The 22611-nt window shown below is 34.9% G+C and overlaps 1 protein-coding gene and 1 long non-coding RNA gene across 3 annotated transcripts in view; one reads left to right on the forward strand and one right to left on the reverse strand.

Annotated features, from left to right (window-relative positions):
* Positions 1-9369, reverse strand: part of LOC127084525 (uncharacterized) — a 29998-nt gene extending 20629 nt beyond the window's left edge. For both annotated transcript variants that reach the window (XR_007788727.1, XM_051024995.1), the window contains exon 1: positions 8986-9369. The gene's annotated coding sequence lies outside the window, so the exon portion shown is untranslated. The remainder of the gene's footprint in view (positions 1-8985) is intronic.
* LOC127084526 (uncharacterized) lies at positions 8624-10473 on the forward strand. The gene is made up of 3 exons (XR_007788728.1): positions 8624-9010; positions 9817-9995; positions 10154-10473. It is a non-coding gene; the product is annotated as an uncharacterized LOC127084526 (long non-coding RNA).
* The last annotated feature ends 12138 nt before the right edge of the window (positions 10474-22611 follow it).

Genomic DNA, 22611 nt, shown 5'->3' on the forward strand with positions numbered 1-22611 from the left:
TAGCACCCCTCACGTCCGTCGTACTCGACGGGATCCACACCCAGAAGAATAGAATAAGGTTGCTGAATAACTGCTCAAAAGAATGCACACACACTGGAATAAACGCAGATGGAAGAAAGGGGGAACGAGCTCGCTAGGATATCGCATCTTATGCCTACGTATCTCATCTGGAATGAGAATCAGAGCTACCGTAGTTCAGCTAACGCACGCCAAAACAAAACACACGCCCAGACGCTGAGACATCAAAAGAAACACACAAATAGAAACAGACTGCCAATGGCTGGTCTTACGTCCGACTCCAAACAACAAACACAAACAAGGAAACCGAATGCCAATCGTTGGACTTACATCAGACTCCACACACAAACACAAACAGGAAACCGAATGCCAATCGCTGGACTTACGTCAGACTCCAAGCAAACAAGAGGTTAACCGAACGCTGAGTCGTCAAAAGCAACAAAAAAGTTGAACAAACAAGCTAACAGGGTGTCTGGTACTCGAGCCTGCTAGCTGTCAAGCAAACACACACAAAAAGAGGAAAAGGGTGCCCGGAGAGATCTCGCACGATCTCCTGCCTACGTACCTCATCTGGTATGAGGATCAGGGCAACGTAATTCCCCTGAACAGGGGAGAAATTTCTATCCTAACCAGAGACTGGGAAATGACAGACTAGAAGGGAGACTGACTCGAGCCTAATAGTTATCACGTAATCCACAATAGTCCTAGGTTGAGGTTTCTAACAAGAGTTTGACTCACACAGGCAGTGAGTCAACTCAAGTCTATCCCTACGTACATAAACTTCCTCAAAAGTTGATCATACGACTCCTACAGAAAGGAGATGATAAGCTAAGCGGATAAACATCAAAGCAAATAGCACACACTATACACAACCAAGGGGCTCAAGCAAGGTTAGGTTTTAGTCAAGGGGTCATATCGACCTTGACAAACAAACCAACTGGAAATGGGTGTTTTGAGCTCTTAACCCTAACATTGAGAGTTAGGGTGAAGCAGATGAAATGGGAATGAGGGGTGTGCCTCATAGCTCTTATCCCTGGCCTGGGAGAGCTTTAATCAATAGAAAGTGTGGGAGTCCAGAATGAAGGAACTCTTCTCCACATGACTGACACTACAAGATTTTTGGTTTTTATTCAAAGTGCATCAACACATGGTGTGAGCAAAATGAATGACACAACAGAATAGCAGGGGGTGGATTACACATCCCTTTTATCTGCCAGTTGCCTCTTAAGAGGACTTAACCTGCTTGGCACAAAGTTAAACAAACAAAAACATGGCCTCTTAAGGAGGGCTTCAGACAGGTGTCTGCCAGTAAAGCAGGTCTTCCAGACTACATGAAAATCAAGGAATTATACCTCAGTGGTATACCAACCACAAGCAATAGCAAAGCAAAGTTCAAATGAACTTAAAGCAACTTAGGTACTTGTGGAAACAACTAAACCAATCAGTACAAAATCCAAACAAACAATCAACAGTCAATATCAAACAGACAACCCAATATGCAATACATAAACCATAAACACACGTGAGTTGTTCTCAAAGCCTACAAAACAAGAAAATGTTAGCCAACAACAACAAATGATCAAGCTCAAATGGAGGAGCAACATCAACCATGGAGATGTACACTTGAACCTAAAATCACAACTCAAATGTAAATAACAAACCACTAGGTCAAAGCCTAGGGTCAAAAGTGAATCAAAAAGCCAAAATAGAACTTGATATTCAACATGGATCATATTTAACCAATCAAGAACAAGTCCTAAAAAGGACCAAACCAAAATCATCATGCAAGTTCATGTAATAGGCAAGAGAAGTCAATGACCAATTCAAGGCACACATTTGAACATTAAGAATGAAAAATCCCAATCAAAACAGAAATGATTCAAATAATTCTGGAAACATTCATGAGCATTCAACACATCCAAAACATTCATCATGCAAAAAATCATAAGCATTAGAGGTCATTTGGCATGGAAATCAAATTGCACAAGTTAGACAACCAAAGGTGTGACACAAATTGTCACACCATGAAAACACAAGCATAAAATAGAATTGGTACATGAGAAAAATACCAAACCAAGCCTAACACATCCATCAATGTGTCTAGAATCAGCATGTAAAATTTCATGTCCATTGGATTAAAAACAAGCATTTCATGATAGAAAGAGTAAAGCAATGTCACAAATGCACATGTGTTCAATCAACCTAGCACAAATAAAATTCCAGCCATGCACAACTTTCAAACTCATGATCATAAAAAACTAGACAGAACCAGGAACCTTTTGCAAAACATTAGGAGTGATTTGGTGCATTTTTCAATTTGTTATGGATTTTACAAGTTGGAAGAAAAAATGAAATTCAAATATGAACATGGCATGGCAAATGGAGGGAAATGTGAAAAAAAAGCTGAACATTTGAAAACTGCACTCGGTGAGAATCGAACCATGTTGATATTTGAAATGGAGCGCACGCTAATTACCAAAATGCCACCGTTTCAATATGAACCCTAAGTTGCAGATTTGGACGGTTCAAACCGTCGTTATTCTCCAGAAACTGACGCAATTTTCCAGAATGCATGCATCTTCATCTTCTTCATGAGGAAGAAGATGAATGTTCATATGAACCTCATCCAAATTTCCAGAAATTTCCAGAAATGCTCAGAATCCAAAAAAAAATATATCAATCAAATTCTCATGCAATGTATGTTGTAGATCCATTATCATTTCATGCTAATTCATCATTAATCATGCAAAACGACTCAAATAAAGTTTGACATGTGAAACTTCAATCAAGCATATCTCTCTCAATTTTTATCCAAATCGCACGAAATTTATATCAAAACGATCAGCAAAGTAAGATCTACAAGAATATCTACATGGATTGTGAAATTATGAAGCTCGAAAAACTCACCTCTTGAAGAACAGTTCCTTGTTTTGCGCGATTCAAAGCTCCAGATGATCCAAATCCATTCCACAATGCTTGTGATGATGTCTGATGAAGAAAAGGAAGCTTGAGAACGTGTAGATCTAGCTTAATAATCAACTTCCATCTTTGAGTTCTTGAACTTGCACACTTGATTTTCACACGAATTCCACAATTCAAGGCTTGATCTACACTTAATTCACACCAGAGAACCAGAATATGAAATAAAATTGCAAGGTTCTTTGAAGATTTTTGAATTTTTTATTAGAAGAAAATTTTGGAGGCAAAAATTCTAGATCTAGAAAAATGGTGAAATGATCAAGTTAATCTCAAATTCTGTTAGGGTTTCTATTTATATGATGTCCTAATCTCAATTTAATTAAAAATTAGTCATGTTTAGTTGAAATTAATGAAAATAAGGTGTTATGACCAAAACTTGAAAATTGGTGGTGCATGGCTAATGCATGCGTGAACAGTACCAAGAGGCTCATCATTTTCACTCAAAATCATCTTTTAAACACATTGGCAATGGTAGAAAGTTCTCATGATGCACCATTCTTGAATTGGCCATTTTCCCTCCAAAATTGACTTGAAAAATCAAATGATTATGTGATAACATTTTATGTAATGTGATGCATGATTTGGAAACTTCATGTCAAGAGAAGAATATTGCAAAAATAACCACTCAATTTGGAGCTATGAATCAAAAGTTATGCTCATTTGAAGTCCCATGCACACTTGGCAATGATTGGATCATATCTCCTCAACCACACATCATAAATTCATGATCTTAGACTTTTTGGAAATGGGAGAGAGAGATATTCAACTTTCATGTTGGACAAAAATTGATTTGAAGCTTCTTTAATGATGCAAGATCAAGTTGAATTTGGACCAAAAACCTTCCATTTTTGGAAACTTTCAATTACAGGTCACTTTCCATTTCTGGCAACTTTTGATCTGACCTCAAATTCTTCAAGATATGCATTTGTAATGATGAATAAGCCTCTTTTGAACATGAATGAGATGTTGAAACTCATTTCTCCCCCTCCTAGCCCTCAGTTGACTTGCAGTTGACTTTTTATGGTTGACAGATGACTTAGAAGTGCTCTGATCAGCCTGAGCCTCAACCACTTGAGGAAATGGCCCCAAAATGACCCCCTAGCTCTTGTAAGCTCCACATAATAATCATATGATCCTCATCCAAGCAAATAAACCCCATCTCCTTGATGAACCCTGACTGGTAGAATGTAACTGATTAGGGTTGACCAGAGGTCAAAACCCTAATCCCAAGGAATCTGAGCATGAACAATGAATCCATGGAGGATGACATAGCCATAATGATGATGATGTATCCTTGCAACCAAGATAATTCTCAACCTCCTTGAAGGACCAAGAAACCCTAATTGAAGCACAAACCCTCAGATGGCTAGTGATCAATTCAACAAGACCCTCAGGCATGAATCCCTTGACTTCTCTATCTTCTGATCAAGACTAAGGAGGATGACTTGTTTATTCTCACATGATATGCAATATGCAAATGCCTAATGTCCTACAAAATGAAATGCAATATGCTAAGCTAGTCCCAAGAGAGGAGGGCAAATTTTGAGGTGTTACACGGAGCTCTGAATTCCTCATTGCACTATGAGGATATGTAGGCATGAGGGCCCTAATCCTCATCGATCACTATATCTATTTCTTTCCTTTTCCCATTATTTTGCGAGTAATCTTTAGATATCACACCTATTCGAGTGAGAACAATCAAAACGGTTCCCATGGAGTACCATGGATGTTTGGGGTGATAATACCTTCCCCTTGCATAACCGACTTCCTTACCCATCATATCTCTTTTCTCCGGGTTTTATGGATGTTTTCCCTTTCCTTTGGGAATAAGTAAAGTTTTATGGCGACTTTATTGTATGTTCGAGCGTGCGATACATTCAAGTATATTTCCGCTAGCTTTAATATGCATCAACATAGATTCAAAGCTCTGACATATTCTGGATGATCTGTATATTCTGTTTGTTGTAAGTTCAAAGGCTCAACGTAGCATGAAAAACAGGGTATGTAGAGTCTATTGTTTCCTGCAGAAAAACCAATATCCCCTCACAGGTATGCACTATGCTCCAAAGGTAGTCCTTAAGAGGTCTCCCAGAGTCATCGACTCAAAATGAAAATACCCTGCCGCAGCGAATTCTCCCAGGACAAAAGTACTTCCAAGTGAATCTAGTCTGGCTATGGTTCTCGTGACAACCCAACGCATGAAGCGCAAGTTCACACGATTATCCATGAGTATATCCTATGTATATACTCAAGCTCGGGTGTAGAGCTTCTCTCATGTAACATCACCCCAACCCAACATCAACATATATATATAGATATTCAGAATAATAGAGCATGCAAATACGAAGCAGTAAAGAAAGTGATAAATAAAATAAAGAGAGTAAAGCATGAAGATAAACACCTCAACTAACTAAAATGAACAAAAATAAGATCAACTCTTTTTAGCGGCTAGGAATTATCCCAAGCAGCGAGAATCCCCAGCAAAGTCGCCAATTGAAGCTAGCAAAAAATTACCCGAAGGCATCACACGCTCGAACATACAACAAAGTCTTCATCGATCTTTTTTTTATTCCCAAAGGAAGGGAAAACATCGACAAAATATGGGGGAAGAGATAATGGGAGAGGAAGTCGGTTATAAAAGGGGAATGTATTAGCACCCCTCATATATGTTGTACTCAATAGGAACTATTTTGATTGTTCTAAGCTCGAATGGATGTTATATATTAGGATTACTCACGAAAGAATAAGGGGAAAAGGAAAGAACAGATAGAGTGCTCGGAGAAGATTAGGTCCCTCATGCCTACGTATCCTTATAGTGCAATAAGGAATTCAGAGCTCCGTAGTTCATAGAATTAATGGTTGGAAGTGAAAAGAAGAGTGATAACCAATATGGTCTGAACCAAAGGATAATATTGTTTGACTCCAACAAGGGATGAAATCAGAACCCAAGATTAAAACTAGAGTTAACCAATATGTGGTATAGCCAAAGCATTAACCGCTATATGGTATGGCTGAAAACAAAGAGAATTAAGTGTTTGGCATCAAGACAAACATCTCTAGATACAAAGGCGGACTCCGATTAAATCGTCTTAAAAGGGTATGTATGAGACCCAAGGAAAATTGTATTTGGTTTCAAAGGAAGGTAGTATGCCACTGGGATGAGTGATTTAATGATTGAATATAAATGATGGATCATGAAAGATATGAATGGTTTCCTAAGGCATAAAAAGAATAAGTATGCTCGCCAAGGGTTCGAAGCTTTGTGCCTATGTATTCTCATTGCGCAATGAGAAAGTCAGAGCTCCATAGTTCCTAGAACTACGAAAACAAAGGAAAGATAGATTTGAAGTGATGTAGAATATTACTTGAACCAAAAGACAACGATAGCATGGGAAACCATAAAGGTAAATGAACTTTGAACCAAAGAGTAAAGGTAGCATTAACCGGTATGTGGTACGGCTGAAGCATTAACCACTATATGGTATAGCAGAAAACAAGGAGAATTAGGTGTTTGGCATTAAGAAAAACATATCTTGGTTCACAAGGTGGACTCCGATTGAATCGTCCTAAAAGTATATGTATGGTACCCAAAGGAAAATGATATTTGGTCCAAGGAAACAATATATCACTGTAGGGAACAAGCAGTCCGAAACCAAAAGAGGATGGTATATTGAATCCATGAAGGAATAAACTTTGAACCGAAGAGAAAACATACATTAAGTAACAGGTGAGGGGCCTAAGGCATGGTATCACTATATTGGAATGGCCAAAAACAAAAAGAATTAAGTGTTTGTAGACGAGACAAACAACTCTTTGGTTCAAAGGTGGGCATTGGTTATTGGCCCAAAGGTATACATGGAACCAAAGGTAAGGTATTTGGTTCCAAAGGATTGTATATATTGATGAATGGGGAAGAATAAATAATTGTGCTCACGGAGAATCTGAATCCTCGTGCTTAAATATTCTCATCATGCAATGAGAAAGTTAGAGCTCTATAGTTCGACAAACCACAAACAAAGACAACAAGAGATTGCTAAAGCAAGATAAATGATAATGAAAGATGAAGAAGACTTGGCAGCCAATGGATATGAACCACACTAAAGTCTATAAGTAAAGGTGAATACGATGAGCAATTGGGTCATTCATCCCGTACCCAAAGATATTTAGAATGAGTTAAAGAATTATCCACTCTCATTCATTCTTTACTACTTAAGGCTCCTGACACGTGATTTTCATCATAACTTTCAAGTTGTTGAGGAAGAGTCCTTATTGCTCCTTATGATGATGAAGACTTGTCAATCATTTGATTAGAATCGCACTAAAGTCTATGAACAAAGGAGAATACCTTGAGCATTTGGGTCATTCGTCCCATACCCAAGGATACCCTAGACAAGGATAGGAATGCTCCACTCTCATCATTCTTTGTTACTTAGGTCTCATTGCCTACAACTTGAATCATGATTGATAAGTTGCTGATAAAGGCTTCTGATTGTTGCACTATTGCTTTGTGAAGGGAGACTTAACAGTCATTTGATTCAAACCATGCTAAAGTCCATGAATAGAGGTGAATACGATGAGCAACTGGGTCATTTATCCCGTACCCAAAGATATTCAAAATGAGTTAAAGAATTCTCCACTCTCAGTCCTTCTCTACTGCTTAAAGCTCATGTCACACAATTTGAATCTTGATTGACAAGCTATTGAAGAAACACCTTTGATGTGCTTTTCATAATAGTCAACTGCTTGATTTGTCTGGGATACCTTGACTGGAAGTCTGAACTTGAGGCCTTGAGATCCACATCATTACATGAACTAGTCTTACCAAGTGATCAAGGGACTTTTGATCACTTGAATAGACTGAGGGATTATACACAATCAAAGGATTTAGTTAATCAAAATCTCTTTTGATCAGCTTAATCAAAGAGATTGAATTAGTTGGTAATTATGTACAACCTATCTAAAGGTTAATCAATTAATAAGATGATTCACAAGTCCTAACTAGGGGGTCATACAAAGGTTAGGATGAAATTAATCAAAAGAATCAAACATCAAATATTTACATGGAACACAATTGATTAAAATGATCAATTAAATCAAAATCCAAATCCTAATCTAAGGGAACATGAAATATCCATGATTTTTCTAAGACCAAGGGGTAAATATGTCAATATACATGGATATTGATTAATTTCCTAAATCGAATTATAATTACAAATTCAAATTAAAATCTAACTAAATTCTAATTAAATCCTAATTACGTCCTATTTACATGATGATTAAAATATTAAAACTAATCTAAACAAATCAATCATTAATCCTACATATTGATTTTCATGCCAAAAATATAAAATCGGCAATTAAATCATGTCAAAAATCAATTAAAAAGAATTAAAAAATAGAAGGAAAAAGAAAACAATATAGAACTATGGGACAGGGGTGCATGGTCCAAGATAGGGTGCAACAAGCAATTCTGGGCGCTGAGGCCCAGGTCCATTGGCCCACGCTAGATGCAATTGTGGATAGGGGGTGCACACTCGCAGATGGTGCAAGTAGCAAGTGATTTGGGCCTTGGAGCCCAAGATCTATAGCATTTGAATTGGAGAGAGACCGCATGAGGCTTCCTCTCAACATCACGTGTTCAAAAACACCCTGACTTCCCTCCATCAAGATCAGCCTCCTCTGCCGCGCCAGAGGTTGCCTCTGGCGGCGACGGAGGCTTGATATCTTAAAAGATTAACATCAGTCCTTTCTCCTTTGCATCCTAAGTCCAAAAATCACCATGCTGAAACCTAATTTAACCTCCATCGTGCAAATCGAAGCGGCGAAAAGAAGAACACTAGATCCTCTAATAAAAAACTCTAATAAAAAATTAAATGATGCCTATTGAGATTTAGAGCCCTCGATTTTAGGACTTTAACTCTTCTGAGAGTCTCCTATATGGAGGTAACTTAATTGAAGTGAAACGATGAGTATTGAACATAAACTCACCGGAGCACCGTACCGGAAATGTCAGGTAATCCTTCTGCAACTTCTCGTACTTCCTTTCCTTGGTTTCTCCTTCTTCTAAATCCTCTTCTGTAACTGAAAACGCATTGGACAGGATGATAGGTAGAGTAAAGCGAGCTTTGAGATTCAGCAATGGAAATTGAGATTTTGGATTGATTGAAAGTGTTTCAGTGTGAAGAATCGAGAGATTTGAGAGGAAGAAAAATTTGAGAGTTTGAGTATAGAGAAAAATCATGTTGAATGAATGAGAGTGAACTCAATTTATAGAACTGATTTCTGATATGAAATTTACTTTAAATGCACAACCAAATTCCTTGAAATGCAAAGGTCAGTTAAAAATGCCACATTCTGTTAGCACCAGTTCAATTTTAGTTTGAAATGAGAGTCAATTATATTTGTTTCAGTTAGATTCAATTAATGTTCTGTTAGAGTGAAAAGTTTAGTGAGATGAAATGGATTAATTGGAGGGAATAATTCAGGTGGAGTGAGTGAAGCAGACCTGGAGACTCGAGTGAAATGAATTAGTTGCCTTGTAATTGACATTTGGAACCACTGAGTTGTAATGCTGTGCTGGTTCAATTAATGTGAAATATCAATTTTCTTATTAGATGGTCCAGTAATACTCTGCTTCCTTGTTGGTTGTGTGAATTATCATGATTCATGATACCTTCTGTTGATGTGAAAATGTTAACTGAATTGTATAGCTATGACAAATCATGTTGATGCCTGCCTATGAACTTGTCCCATTGCATATTGGGTTGGCTTGCTTATTTTTCTGAAATGGTTGTGGATTAATTTGTGAAGTTGTTACAGGAGTTTGGATCGAGGTTGCCCGGATTTGCTGCTGAAGGCATTGTTGATCAATGAGGGCTTGCTAAAATGTGCTGAAATTCATGGTTATTTGCTCATGTCCAGCTCATGACTTTGATGGACTGCTTTTTGAAACCTTGATGCAAAGGTTTCAATGCTTGGTATGTTAATGCAGAAACAAGGTAATTATAGTTAATGTATGTGTGATTATTGCAATTATTGTTCATATATGTGTGATTAGGATAGGTTAAATAGTTTGGTGGTATACTTGTCTATGTCATGAAATTTATGAAATGTTCATATGCATCATGTTAGCTGGTTGGCTGGTGTTTATATGCAGGATTATGAAGCTTGAAAGGCTAAGTTTACAAGTCCTCATGTAAGGCACAAGAACAAAGGCTTGACCAAATTTTGCAAGGCTTGATTAATGGAGGAAATGGTGGCCATGGAAGATCTAGGAATGATGCATTTGATGAAGATGTGATGAATATTAGATTTTAGGATGAAAAAAGTGATGGTTGACTTTGGTCAACTGGTTGACCAAAAAGTCAATAATTGACCAAAAGTTAACTTTTGTAAAAATGTAAAATTTTGATATTTCTTTTGTAATGAACATTATACATGTTTAATGAATGAATGAATAACCAATTGTGAATGAAATGTCCATGATGTATGAGTCAATCAAATTTGACTTTTTGAATGAATCTCATTTAGAACCAAACTTGATATATTAATGAATCAATCATCTTTGATCATATGAATCACATGAATGAAATGAATTAAGATGCATGAATGAATCAAGAATTAGAAGCCTTGTGAATCACAATGGATTAATGACAAACAAAAAGACCAAAAGATCAATGCCTTAATGCAATTATGAATCATGAATCAATGACCATGGACCTATGCATTTGAAAGCACCAAGAGACCTAAGTCAATGGCCTAGGAAATGTTAAGTAGGATGCATATGTGGATGCTTGACTCAAGCCTTGAATCAAATGAAATCTCAACCATGTAGGCATGTAGGTTAACTGGATGATGCATGATAAGATGGTCAAACACCTCCTCCTAATGAATTAGGATTTCAAAAAAACACAAGTTGAAAATTCAAGCCACAAGGTACAATAGGATCAAATCTCCATGATTAGGGTTTCATGATGCACATCCTCTAATCAAGGTTTCTGAATTAGGCATGATGCTCCACAAACAAGTTCCCAATGCATGGGCCCCCGAATTAGGGTTTAGATAGTCAAGATAAGGCCCAAAGAGAATCCACAAAGTCCCATAGACACATCATCAAGAATTAGTGTTTTGCTCCCCAGAGGAATGCCACGGTGAAGTCTCCTTGAATTCATGCCTCAAAGATCAAGAAATTGGGGTTTCATTCCCATTGTGACCAAATGAAGAGCCATGTCACGTTCTTGGACTTTGATCCACAAGCAAACACTAGATTTGCAAGCCAGAAACTTTGAATCCATGGTGATCACTTAGTAAGTGTCAACATGAATGAATGATACATATGAATGAAATATGAGTGTGTACAGATGAATCTCAAGTCAAAGATTGGTTGAAAAGGTGAAAAGGGGAAGGTAAATTTTGGGGTATGATAGTTTGTTTTATTGAACAAGTGTTTAGATCGCACTATAACGGTTAAACATTGGCTTGTATGCTCGCGGGGGAGGCTTAAGTTCTTATTTGTATTTGTGTTAGAATGTACAAAACAACGTTCTTTTGTAAAAGGTTTTTTAGTTGCACGGGGTGAGAAAAAGATAGATTTAATTCTTTGAATGTTTTTTAGGTATATGACGAATGCTCGGTGAGAACGAGACGTGAGCCATGGAATGCGAGACTCCAATGTTCCTTTTTCATTCAAGGTGTTTATGGAATTTGTTTGATGGACAGCGAATGTAACATCCCAAATTTGATTAAATTATATAATTGAATTATTTCGGTTTATTCTATTTAATTATTGGATGTTGGTGTGATTTAAAATAAATGATTTGAATGTGTTGTTGGAGTGTGGTAGAAATAGTAGGGTGTGTGAGATGGTAGAGTAAATTAGAAAATGATCATAATAATTATAATTTTATTTATTATTATTGATAAAATAAGAAATTGTAGAAAATAGGAGTATGGGTCAATTGTGGGATTTGAGGAGAGTGTGTGGTAAGAGGACGAAAGCTAAAGTTAAATTGGGCAAAAATAATAATTAACTAAAACTAAGAAGGTTACTATATATTTTAAAAGTTGGAAGAGAAGCTAGGTTTTTGGAAGAATTGTCAGTACGTGAAATTGGAGGAAAGAGACAAAGATGGAGAGAAAAAGCTTAAGGTTGAGGAAGAACTCTAAGGATGAAAAGTGCTTTTGATGGAAATCAGGTAAGGATGGGAAATGGTGTCAATAATAAGGGGTATGATGGAAGGGTAGAGTGGAGATATTCATAATCTTCCATAGGGTTTGTTATTCTTTTGATTGGTGATGATAATATTGTCTTTATATGCAATGATATAAATTATAACCATGTGTATTGATATGTTGCTGTTGTGAATTTTAACCATGTATATTGATATGTTGTTGTTATGATGCGCTTGAATCAAATTAATCGTGTTAGATTTGATGGAAAATTGATGATTTAGATATGATGAATATGATGATATTGTTGTAATGTGTTGTTGATCCATAAATCCATGAAATAATAGATGAGTTTAGGGTGTGATAGCAGTATAAATTGAGATTAACATGATAGATTTTCGTAAAATAAGTTGTTGTTATATAAGGTAGTGTTTGGATGATCAAAAACTGATTTTTAGACAAAAAATAGCAGTATGCGTTGACCTATGAAGGTCATGTGTCCACCTATTCGATGCATGTGTCGACTTGTTCAATCCATGCGTCGACCTGTATAAGTCATGAGTTAACCTATATAGGTCATGAGTCGATACATGCAGTCAGTGTATCAAACAGAATGCTACAGGCTTTAAAAATGAGGTATATGCGCCGACCTGTACATGTTATGCGTCGACTCATACGAGTCATGCGTCAACACATAATTGCCAAAATGTTTGTTTTGCATTGTTTGACGATTTTAACCATAACTTTTGATCTGTATATTTGAATGACATGTCGTTTGAAGTGTTGGAAAGCCAATGCTGAGATATATAACATGGTAGTGATTGGTGAAATGTTTAGATATTATTCATGTGCATACCGTGTCAATAAATGTATTGATTTATATGTCTGGTTGATGAATCTTTGCATTATTATAATACCGGTGTGTGATAATGTTGTTATGTCGATGATGTTATGATAATGTTGTTAAGGTGTTGATGAGTTGCTTTTGTTTTTTGATTTTATTGACGTAACATGAATTGATTGTTGCACATGATGAATTATGTGATGCATAAATGGTGAGATGTGTATAGGGATCCTTTTGGTGAACCTTGTCGAGATAATGCATGTCATTGAGAGTCATGCATCGTGTTGTACAGGCTTCGGTCTAGTTTTGGCATGCTATTATCTAGGAGTGTATGGAAAGTGAGGGAGGTTCTTATCTAGGGGTGTAGATGGAGGATATGGGATGGGAGTAAAATTAATGTTATGTCTAAGCCATGGTTGAGAAGTGAAGGTAGAGTTTGGGTGAGTGCACCACAAGGCCAAGAAGTGTATAATATGGAGGTTGCTAATCTTATGCTTATGAATAGTAAATAATGGGATATTTAGAAAATAAAGAAATTGTTTACTCATGAAATAGTGATGGAAATTAAGAAAGTGCTCTTATATTAAGATGTTAGTGAGAATGGTTTGATATGGAAAGAAGAGTATTCTGGTATCTATAGTGTAAAAATAGTGTACAAGTTGTGGATGAGTAATCAAAGTGGCTTGAGAGGAGGAAGTGTCGATGGAGACTGGGGCAGTTTGTGGAGGGTAAAATCCCCACCAGAAGATAAACTTTTACAATGGAGAATTTGTAGGGGTTGACTTCCTACTCGAGATCGTCAGAGACAACGCTATGTTTTGTGTCTTACAATATGTCAGTTATGTGAAGTTAAGGTGGAAGATGAGTGGCGTGTATTCTTTGGTTATGCATCATCATCACAATGTTGGAATATGACGGGTTTGGGCGACATCATCCTTCCTCAGTTAAAAGTCTCCAATGAGGCAAGGACGATCATTCAGGATATTTGTAGTATGGAGGATAAGATGGTCACAAGTAGAGTAGAAGTTATGTTATGGGTGCTCTGGGATAATATAAATGTGTAGGTGTGGAACAAAGATAAGGATGAAGCAAATAAATTAGGGATGCATTCATCCCATAGTTGGAAGGATTGGTTCATGGGTCAAAACTTCCAACCTAATAATAATAATGAGCAACAAACCCAGGAGCATATCTTGTGGTAGCTACCTAAATTATGGTGGGTCAAGTGTAATGTTGATATTAGGTTTAACATCCAAATGGGCACAACGAACAAAGTGTGGTACTATAGAGATTGCAATAGAGGGTTTATCATGGCGAGATTAGCCTCAGATATAGGTTGTTATTCTCTTATTGAAGTTGAGGCATTGGCACTAAAAGAGGTCATTATAGATCCATTCAATTACAAATGAAGTTTATTACATTTGAGAGCGCCTCTCAAATGATTGTGCAGGCTATCCACGCAAACCATAATGGTAACTTTGTATTTAGTTTGATTATTTCTAGTATTAAGCCGTTATTAGCAGTCCATTCTGACTTTGAGGTAAATTCTATTAAACGCCAAGTGAATTTGATTGCTCACTTGTTAGCAAAAGCGGTGAATTCTTGGGCTAGGCGTGGTAGTTTTCATTTGATTCCCCCTTGTATTAAACATCAGTTGATTAATAAAATGATGAGTTTGTTTATGTAAACAAAATCATTTATATATATATATAAATAAATAAAATACCTTTCATAAGAATATTTTTTATCTAAGATTTTATAAGGACACTTTGTTCATTTTTATAAATAAATAAGTAAATTATTTTTTATATGAACAATTTTTTCTAGTTAAGATTTTATAAAGACACTTTATTCATTTTTATTATTTAAAATAATACAAGTTAATGAAAATGACTTTTTAAAAATTACATTATTATATTTTAGTTTAGAAATTCGTAAAATAAATGCAAAAAAAAGAGAAAAAATAGAATTAGGGTTGTGGCTAGAGTTTTTATATTTAATATCTCATATCCTCTTAAGTGTTTTATTCTTTGCTAGTTGAGACATATTGACTTCCTAAATGCTCTATTCGTTGTCAATTGTTGTAAATTGAGGTTAATATAGTAATTAGTGAATCATAAGAGGCTATTTCTTACTCAAATTGGGTGATCTCTACTAATTGGTAAAAGAAATGAAATTTTAGTAACATTTTGAAATGGTAAATTGGTTTATTAGGGGACAAAGCTCTCCCTAGATATTTTCTCTCACCCTCTCTTATGCTTATCATTTCTTCATTTGTTGGTAAGATGAGAGAGAGAGAGAGAGAGAGAGAGAGAGAGAGAGAGAGAGAGAGAGAGAGAGAGAGAGAGAGAGAGAGAGAGAGAGAGAGAGAGAGAGAGAGAGAGAGAGAGAGAGAGAGAGAGAAGGAAAAGAGGAAACTTGGATAAGAGAAGATCAAGCTTGCTTCATCAAGGATCATCTTCAATATTTCATCATCTTCATCTCTTAAGGTGGATTCCTAGTTACACCTAGCTTTGGGTGGGGAAAATTCATGATTTCAGAATTAGGTTTTGTGTGAAAACTTGTTATATGTGTGTGATTATGTTTATACATGTTTCATCTTAATTGTTTTGCATGCCTTGTTGTGTTAAACCATGGTAATTGGTGTTATTGGTTGCAATATGATGATACATGATGACTTGTTTCTTGTTTTCCCTTTCATGTTACGTTTCTAGGATGGATGAGTCATATGTTCCTTGGTAGGCGAGAGAATTGCTCGCTAAGCGAGCATAGAAATTTCAATGACATTGTTTTTCTATCATCCTCGCTAGGCGAGGAATTTGTTTTGGAGAAATGATGGCATTCCTTTAGTCTCGATGGGGGCTCTCTTGAAGCTCGTTGGGCGAGAGAGCTCGCTGAGGCTCGCTGAGTCTCGCTAAGCGAGAATACCTTGTTTTGAGAAAGTTATTTTGTTTCTCTGTTTTCACCATAAAATGGGGATCATAGCTACGATTAACATGAGGTCGGATACATTGAAAGACTAGTCCAATGTCTTACCATTTGATAAATAGAAGCCATACTTGACATATTAGTACAAGCCTAGTGACATATTAGTTCAACCGAATGGAGTCATAATTAGTTATACACACTAAATTATAATCGGAATGGATCGTAATTAGTAATGGTAGGTCATCTACTAAATCCAATCGTGCGGGTCGTAATTAGGAGTGTACTAGCTACACCTACTAAATTCCAATCGGAAGGGTCGTAATTAGTAGTGATAGGTCATTTACTAAATCCAACCGAACAGGTTCGTAATTAGTTGTGATATTAAGTTCCTATCATAAGCATTGTAAATGATATGTGTATCTTGCTTTTATTCGGAGTCGTGAAGATATATTGATACTATTAAGAGTATCTGAAAAGTTGTAACTTGATTTAATATGCCAATTAATTAAGTCGTATGTGTTGTATGGATAAAACATGATGATGTGAGGATACTATAGGATTAATATCTAACTCGAGGCTAGATTAATTCGGATATAATGGGCGTAAAGAATGGTTGATTACACGCTTAACCCGTAAATCTAACCACAAGCCTTAGTCATTATAAATGGTGTACATTGGTCGTAATAGGTGGTAATCGTTATAACATTCTCTTATGAGACGGGGTTTATTACATGGTACCCATGGATTGTGGGATCCCGTAAAGATTAGTCTATTAGAGTCAAATGGATGTTTAGGATTCCTAGTGACTAATTATCACAGGGGTTGCCTAACGCTTCTTGCGCAAATCCTTGTTGCATTGTGAGTAATACACAAGTCAAATAAAATGAAACGCTTAAGCTAAGAATTGATAAGAGATCCCTTTAGAGTCAAGTGGACCCATAAGATAGGGAACTCATTGAGATTATTATCTCACCCCATTATCATTGTTGTTTTTAAGTCGGTTCTTTGTAGGTTAAAAGCGAGGATAAGCTTGTCTGATGGTGTTTCATAGATTTTTGTTATCGTGATCTTCCGATGTGGATTATGTGCATATATAGATATCATACATATCTTAGTTTTTGATTAGGAACTCTTGTATATCATGTGTCATAGTTGTATTCTAATTTTTTGGACATATATATACACAATGATGCCGATAGGCACTTATGTGTATCGGTACAAGTTTACACTATATATAATAATATATTTCTAGATTAAATTATATGTGGGTGTTACACTATCAAAGTGACACGTCAGTCCAGAGCTAGAGATTTATCTAGAGTTGCCCTAATGACAACCTTAGGTTTATATTAAGTGGATGCACCTTAGGGTGCATTAAACAATTTTTTAATTAAAGCTTGTTAAAAGACTCCTCTATAAAAACAAGTGGGATCCCATTAAGTCACCTTTGCTGATAGTTGTGCTGATGCATAAAACGTAGGGACGCAATTTCAAATCCACTAAATTATTAAAAAAAATAATTGAGATATCCTAACAAAATATATATATATATATATATATATATATATATATATATATATATATATATATATAATACCACTTGTTAGAATTAATTTAGTAATTAATTTATATAAGATAATCGTAATTTAAAGTGAAGACGAATCAAACATGAGTATGCATGCAAACAATTTTAGATTCTAAGTATTAAGGATCATAAGAATATTTTGACAGATTCCAGATTTTTTTTTTGACATTGACAACAATAATAATGAAAAAAAAAGTTATCCTAGTATTCTATTTTATCTGAACTCATATCTAACTAATTAATTAATTTATTAATTACTCTTTTCATCTCAAAATAAAAATATTTTAATTTTTTTACACAAATTAACAAAAATAATGAATAAATCAATAAATATAATAATTTTACCCTTAATTACTATTGATTGTTATACATTCTCATAAATATATAATATAATCTAATAATTTGAAAATAGTAAATGTTAATAATGAAAAAGTAAAACATTCTTATTTTAGGACAAATGTTTTTTACTAGAAAGTTACTACTTATTTTGGACAGAAGAAGTATTAAATATAAATTTAATTAGTCTTTTTAATTTTATTTGATATTTTAATCAATTAAAACTCTTAATTTAATAAGTAATTATTATAATTAATATAAATATACATACTCCCATAATAATAATTAAAATATAATAATTAAATAATATTTAAACATAATATTTCAATAGTAGTAATAGTTTTACTCCTTTCTTTTAGACTGTTATTATTATTTTTACCCTTTCAATATTAAATATCGTTTATTTTAAATTAATGTATTAGTAATTTATAAAAGAAAAATTAGTGCAATTTTATTATTTTCAAGCGACCCTTGAGTATGCAATAACACAAATTTTGAAACCTTTTCTATTGCATGTGTATTGTGTACGGTTGATTTATGGTGCTTTTTAACTGTAACTTTTAAAAAAAATCACATTGATTATAAAATTTGAGTGTCACTCCAATGTAAATGGAATAAATTTGGTGGAAAATGCTGAATTATAAATAGAACATATGTGATTAAAATTTCAAAATAAAAAATTGAAAAGTCAAAATTCCACAATCAATATATTTGAAGTGGCAAAAGCACACTTAAGTTTAAAATAGTAAAATAGTTCATTCGTAGAATAAAGTTTTTTCTTTTTGACGGATTCGTAGAATAAACTTAAAATAGGTTAATATTGTATTCATGTTTATAATTAAGTTCACGTGATGTGGTTTGTAGCACAGAAAAAGCTGGCCAGTCTTATAAGTATTTGTAGAATGTGATAAGTCATGATCGGTGTGTATAAACAATATAGGTTGATAGATGCTAGCCTCTAAAATAAATCATAATTATTTCATGTAATTAGATTCTTCAATTGATTATATATATACCATAATTTAACAAACAAAAAAAAACAACGTATGCATAATTAAAACACACATCTACTAAATATGGCCCGTGAGTAATGAGCATAAAGGTCAAGATTCGTATCACTATACTATTTAAAGGACTCAATTATTGTCTAAAGGAGTATGGGCATTAAAATCCAATGGTCAATTTATATACTGTTTTCTGCATGCAGCATTGACACAGCAAAGTTTCTATGGGTCAGGGTAAGGCTTGCAATAAATACTGTGAAGAATACATCATTGGTAATGGCCTCACTTGAAGGAGTTTGTTTGAACTTTGACCTGTTCTAAGTAGACTTATTGAGTAGTGGAATTGACATATATCAGTGACTTGCTAAATCTTATTTATGTTTATCGATGGATGGTTGAGCGAGAATATGAGAATGAAATAGTTTTAAAAGAGAGGTTGAATAGAACGGTTTTTTTATAACATTTTTAAAAATATTTTCTTTTGTAAAGTTAAAGTTTAAAGCGGGAAAGCAAAATGGGGATAGTAGAAGTAAAAGTACAACCGATGGATTCGAGAAATATATATTTTATTGTCATCCTGATAAAAATGATTCAATCAATACTGGAAACAATCGAAGTAAAACAAAAGTTGTCTTAACAAGCAATTAAATTCAAAACAGAGTTAACACAATCTTAATCGTGAGTGATGAATGTTCAACGAATTAGATGTATCGTAAACCCAAACTTATAAGATAAAATACTAAAAACAAGTTCTAAATCTAGATGACATCCTAGACACGAACAAAATCTAGCAAATATGATATTATGGAGAAATTGAGAGATATGAAAAAAAAATGTACACCAGATATATAGTGGTTCGGTAATTTGTCTTTCGCTATGCCTACTTCACCCTTCAATGGTTTTAATCATTGAAAATAGTAACGTCTTCCACTATTTTAAAGTAAAAGATATATGTATTTTGATACAACGGATAATCATCGACCTAAACACTAATATCTCAAGGCTTTAGTTAACATATAACTAAAATGATATTATCTTCTATTGATGCAGATTACTCAACTACTAATACTCAAGATCTTTAATGATCTCGATCCAACAAACTTGTTAGACATAATAATCTTGCTCTAAGCTTCAATTATGCAACACCCTTTACTCGGATCTGACGAAGACTTGTATGAACGATTGAGCTAACTAAGAATGATTGGACAACTCTCAACTTTGTTCCGTGGCAACCTTTACTCAATTCCACCAAAGTCATCCTTGGAGTATAGGGAAACTCTTTTTTTGCATGATAAGAATCATCAAATACTTTGAACAAGAAGAAATCCTCTCTCTTGATACACACAATAAACTTCACACAAAAAATATTAGATTCTCTAATGTACCCTGAATCTACCTCTCACACTCAAACTTTAGAGTTGAGCACCACAACAATAGTTTTTGGTATAAGGGTGTAGATGATGAATAATATCTAAAGTATATCACACAACACAGCTACAAATTCTCACAACATCAACATTTTAGGAAGTTTTTCACAAGGTTGAATCAAGGAGATAGTGTGTTTGTGAAGATGAAAACTCTCATGGTTTCTCTCAAGATTCTTGATATAAAAAATATTTGATTCTTGGTGAATATCCTGGATTAATCAATCTAACTGCATTGACCGACTCACATCATCAATCAATTGTTAATTACAACCCCTCTCTCTTTTGAAAGAGACAAAGATAAAGGTTTAAATAGGTGCTAGACATTAGACACACAAAAATAAAGAATAACACAAGATGATTCGATTCGAATCATGAGGTGATGATTTAAATCAAAGAAAGAATGATTTGAATCAAAGGCAGTAAAGTGAAGAGTTTGTTATTTTAATTTGAATCATGTTTTGTGTTTGCGATTTGAGTCACATTAAAGCATGATTCAAATCCTAGTTCATTATGAATAGCATTTTGATTTCGATTATTCGAATAAAATACCTTATGATTCGAGTCAAGAGATGTTGTGATTCGAATCACACACTTTCGTGATTCGAATTAGGGTGGCAGAACTAAATTATAAACTTCCAAAGAGAGTTTGATTCGAATTATAACATGTCTGATTCAAATTAATCTTCACAAAAATCTTGATTTAAGTATTCTAACTTGTGATTCAAGTTACACTCAATATTTTGACTTACATCAAGTTGTAAATGCTAAAAAATACATTATCATGATTCCAAACCTAATACATTAAATGTAAGGGTATCTCATGGTACATATCTAAACAAATAATTGAAATGATCAAATTTCAAACGAATTACAAACAACTTACAAATATGAGATAAATCAAATTACACACATGCGCACACACACACATGCACAATATCAAATTTAGACATAACATCAAAATAAAACGATTCGACTACAATGCAATTTCATTCTCCCTTTTTTTTGATGTTTGACAAATTTAAGATATTGTTGATTCAATTTGTTTTGAGAAGATAATTTGAAAGTTTTAATTTGTATTCTAGTTCAATTTTATTTCGAGTTTATTGATAAGCACACAACAAATGATACAACACTTGGAACTTGATATTGTTCTTAAGCTCTTAAGCTCCCCCTGCATTAAATAATTAACGTGCCTATAAAGATAATATCTCACAACATGTACTTGTAAAAAAATTCAAAATACGTGGAACCCATATGCTGGTAGGGGTGACCATAGACCTTAGTGGTTTTATGTGGATTAGGGCTTGCTCACGATGGTGAGAAACCTTATTCGATGGTGTTTTTCCCTATGGAGAGAGGAAGAACACGTGAGGAGAAACGTAATGTATTCCCTAGGAATTTGGTATACATAATGAATTTTTCTTCCTTGTTCTAGGGATGAAGTATTTATATAGGCTTATAGGCCTGTATTTAAGGTATCTCGGGAATGATAACCGCCCACTTAGTCATAATAGTGGACCGTTAAATCCGTACTTACTTGGGAGACTCAGTTTAGTCGATTGACTATGAATTCCCTCTAATCGAGGCATGTCTTTTACCATGTTTCCAACTATGAGGAGAGAGGGGTGTGTTAAAGGCGACATCACCCTCAATTGTGGGCGGTAAAAAGGTGTCTCCCCTTACGGATGACCACAACATCCTCTCCCTTGATAGGTCTTTACAAATATATCACTAAACAATCCCTTAAGCACATAGGCTTGATAAAGGGTGAAATGCTTTAAATGCTCATGGGTAGGCAGGGTAATACGTCGAGCTTGTCTGATGGGTCAATAAGTCCCTCAGGAGAATATTTCAGCCTCTCAGACGAGACTTCGGTCAAGACTCTCCGAAAATATTTTTAATGTCTTTTGGGTCATACTTTGGTCGAGACCCCCAGGCAGCAAATTTAAGTTAAGCCTCTCGGGCCAAGCTTTGGTCGAGTCCCTTAGGTGAGATCTTAGGCTAGTCTTTATCTAAGGAGACTATAATTCCAGTAGGTGAGATAGTTAGATAAACATGTTTGGTAGTACTCTAAATTCTTCATGCGAGATTATAGGATAAGCCTTTATGATTCGTGTCCAAGTCCCATAGGTGAAACGTTGAGCCGCTCAGCCAAGACTTCAATCGATACCTTCAGGAAAGACTTTTAAGTTATGTTCTCTCGAGCATTAGTTTAGTCGAGTCTCTTAGGCTATTCCTTGTCTAAAGAGACTCTAAGTTCCTTAGGCGAGGCAGTTACATGAGCTTGCTTAATGAGACTCCAAGTCCATCCGGTGAAGCGTT

The sequence above is a fragment of the Lathyrus oleraceus genome, chromosome 5, assembly GCF_024323335.1.
Source record: "Lathyrus oleraceus cultivar Zhongwan6 chromosome 5, CAAS_Psat_ZW6_1.0, whole genome shotgun sequence".
NCBI lineage: Eukaryota > Viridiplantae > Streptophyta > Magnoliopsida > Fabales > Fabaceae > Lathyrus > Lathyrus oleraceus.